At 38.1% G+C, this 3,982-nt stretch overlaps 1 pseudogene; it reads right to left on the bottom strand.

The window, feature by feature from the left end:
* Positions 1-2,393: 2,393 nt before the first annotated feature.
* On the bottom strand, positions 2,394-3,770 carry LOC101135709 (actin-related protein 3B-like; annotated as a pseudogene).
* Between the last annotated feature and the right edge of the window lie 212 nt (positions 3,771-3,982).

Below are 3,982 nucleotides of genomic sequence, written 5' to 3'. Positions count from 1 at the left end.
ATTGTTACTGGAATAAATTAACACTTTGGGGACCATTGAGATTGAATAATTACATTTTGTAGTGTAAGAGGGACATGAGTTTGGGGTTCCAAGGGTGAAATGCCATGGTTTCCGTGTTTCTGTCAAAAATCATGTTGGAACCTTTAAGAGGCAGGGCCTAATGGGAGATGCTTGGGTCATGCGGGCTCTGCCATTTTGAGCAGCTTGGTGCAGTCCTCATATAGTGAGTGAGTTCTTGCTCTCATGAAACTGGATTGGTTCCTGTGGAAATAGATTAGTTGCCCTGAGAATGGATTGTTATAAAGCAACCCATTGTACAAGGTTGTACCTTGTGTTTGACCTCTTGGCACATTCCCACTTCCTCTTTGGTCTTCTGTCATGTTGTGATGCACTGCTAAAGCCCTCACCAGAAGCTAAGCAGATACTGGTGCCATGCTTCTTGAACTTCCCAGTCTGGAGAAACATGAGCTAAATGAACCTCTTCGTACAGTCTCAGGTATTCTATTATAACAACATAAAACAAACTAAGACATTTATTTTTGATGCTATTGTGATTGGAATTGTTTTCTTTATTTCATCTTTGTATTGTTTGTTGCTACTATATATATAACCAATTTTTGTATATTGATCATATACTCTACAAACTTACTAAGCCCCCCTCTTAGTTCTAGTAAGTCTGGGAGGGGGTGTGGTATGTGAGTGTGTGTGTGGGTGCGTTCCTGGGATTTTCTGTATACAAGGCTAACAATAAAAAGAGTTGTCTATTTTCCATACCTTTTTTCCTTGACTATTGCACAAACTAAGACCTGTGGTGCATTGTTAAATAGAAGTGGTAAACACAGATACCTTTGCATGTTTCCTAATCTAGAGGGAAGCACATTCTTACCATTAAGTATGTTGGCTATAGGCTTCTGGTAGATGCCTTGATCATTTGAAGAAGTTCCCTTCTATTCATAAGTTGATGAGATTTTTTTTAATGTATGATTGTTGAATTCTGTCAAATGCTTTTCTGCATCTATTGAGGTGATCATATGGTTTTGTCCTTTATTCTGTTAATATAGTTTATTACATTGATTTTCGGATGTTAAGTCAACCTCACATTCCTGAGATAAACTTCATTTGATTATGGTATAAAATCCTTTTCATATGTTGCTCAATTACATTTGCTAATATTTGGTTAAGAATTTTTATGTCTAGGTTCACAAGGGATATTGGTATATAGCAGTGTTTGCTTGTAATGTCTTTGTCTTGTTTTGATATCAGGGTAATATTGATATCTAATGAAATAAAGTTAATTGGGAAGTTTCCTTCATCCTCTATTTGCTGAATAAAGTTTTTGTAACATTGGTATTATTTCCTCCCTTAGTAGTTTGATAGAATTCACCAGTGAAGTATATTTTTTCTCTATAGGAAGATTTGAAATTACTGATGCAATTTCTTTACTTGATATTCGTATTTGTTTTTTTTTTCTTTTTCCTTGTGTCAGTTTTGGTAATTTGTGTCTTTCTAGGAATTGTTCTATTTTATCTAAGTTGTCAAATTTTTTGCCTTAAAGTTATTATGCTATTTTCTTAACATCCTTTTAAGGGTAGGGTCTGTGGTGATATTTCTCTTTGATTCTTGATTTTGGGATTAGTGTCTTCTTTCTTTTTTCTTGGTCAATTTAACTAAATATTATTTATCTTCTTGACTTTCTGAAATAAGCAATTTTGGGTTTCTTTGGTTGTTTTTAATGTTATCCTGTTCTGTATTTCTCGTTTTCCACTGTGACATTTTTATTTCATACATCCTACTTACTTTCGGCTTGGTTTACTCATCTTTTTCTAGAGTCTTAAGATGGAAGTTTTAATTATCAATTTTAGATTATTTTTTCTTTCTGTTTTTAAAGCTATACATTTTCCTCTATACTCTGCTTTAATTGTATCCTGTAAATATTGCTATGTTTTTGGTTTTTTGTATTTTAAGTTTATAACATTTTATTTATAAAAATAGGCTGGGGGAAAAGGATTTATACCACTGCATTCTTTCCTGGGGGAGAACTATTTTGGGCCATTTTTGAAATTTCTTTTCCTCTTAACAATTTTCAGAGTCACATTTGAATTCCTTCAGAATGGTATTTGTCAACAAAAAAGTTCAAGTGAAAAGGAGGAGGGAAACTGGGGAAGCATGAAGAAAGGGAGTGAGAGAAGAAGGAGTGGGCTTACAACAGTCAACACATAAAGAGATGGCTTTTACTGAAACGACTCTGTCCTGTGCCTCATGCACTAGGTGATGCAAGCATGCTGCTCAGACATCAACACCAAATGCCATTTAGAAATGGTAGTCTTCTCTGGGTTCTGAAGGACACTTGTTCCCCAACATGACACTATTAAATGATGCTTTCAAGGCAGACACTAAGACATTACTCCAAAGAGAAGGCTCTGGTGGCAGATGCTGGGGCCATATTCTTTATAGTCCTTCTTGGTGTGACAGACCTGAAATAACTCCAGAGTTGAGGCTAGGATTAAGCTTCCAAACCATAAGGCATAGTGCTGCATGTGACGGATTACCACCCGAACCTCTGTAAGCTTAGGTTTGATTATCCTGCCACTGAGCTCCTTACTGAGTTTTAATCTGGCATGTACCACTCTTCAAATCTCTCTGTAGTTGAGATTCATATCCCTGAATATGGCCAAACCCCTTGAAAGAACAACATTCTTATACAGTGGACAATGCACATCAATGGGACAGTTTTGTATTCATCAACAATATTCAAGATGGATTCCATAAAGTCTGGGTTGGCAAACTCTGGGTAAAAAAATATTTCAGGTTGCAGGAGCCTTTTGTAACCAGCGTCTATTATGAACTTCTCCTGGTTGATCACATTGATACCTGTGTACTGTTTGATCCACTTCCAGGTATCCACATCATACTTAGCAAATTCCTTGACTATATCAGGGCAAAAGTAACAGTATTTCTCCTTAATGGCTTTTGTGGTCTCCAGTGACTGCTCAAGAGGGATTCCTACCTCCCTCTCCCTTAGCAGTCATTGAATGAAATACACAGTATCACCTACAATCAGGATGTGATTGATGCAGCTCTCAATTACATAACCTTCTACAACTGGGAGAATGAGGGTGACTCCATCTCCTTTGTCAATGACTGTACTCATTAACATATATTCACCCACTTGTTGAGATGTCCAAGATACTTCCAAGGCTAGTACCTCCTGAACTATAGTGTAGAATCCTGGTACATTAAATAGTTCAAACATAATTTCTGCAAAAAATGCTCTGTATTTTCTAGTGTATTCAGTGGAAGTTCTGTCATTAAAAATTAATGGTCCTCAGATTCTGCTCAAAGATATTTAAAGACCACTTGCTCCATGAACCTTTCCATAATATCCCAGTCTTCAGTGATTCCATGTCATATTGACCACTTTGTAGCATACATAGATTTATCAGTGGCTTCATCCTGTATGAAAAAGTCAAGGTCATCAACTCCCCTCAACATTCTCCCTTGGGCTTTTTCAACTACCTTTGCTGACTCTCTGATAGAAATGCATGAAAGAATAGTAAACTATGGCTCAGTGTTGCCTGCATAGCCAAGCTCAGAATATCTACTGAGGTGATCACAGGGCTGAGACCCAGAGCAGTGGGTACAACTCAATCTCCAGGTGTGGGCTGGATGTCAGGGGCTGAGAGCAAGGCAATGGAGGAGCCAGGGTGGGCACAGAGTGGCTCTTACCTGATGCCACAGTCTGCCACACAGGAAGGCAGGAACCCCGCCATGCTTGGAATACACAACACTTAGCCCCACTGGCCACCCTGGAGCACCCTGCCACCATCCACTTGGCAACCCACTCACCCCATACACCCTGTCTCCTGAGTGTTTCCACTTTTATTCATTTTAAGATATATTGTAGATGGGTGCAGCAAACCACATGGCACGTGTATACCTATGTAACAAACCTGCACGTTCTTCACATGTATCCCAGAACTTA

This window comes from Gorilla gorilla, chromosome 18 (genome assembly GCF_029281585.2).
Source record: "Gorilla gorilla gorilla isolate KB3781 chromosome 18, NHGRI_mGorGor1-v2.1_pri, whole genome shotgun sequence".
Taxonomy (NCBI): Eukaryota; Metazoa; Chordata; class Mammalia; order Primates; family Hominidae; genus Gorilla; species Gorilla gorilla.
Note: the sequence above shows the minus strand (reverse complement) of the source record. Positions and strands in the feature narration are given on the sequence as shown.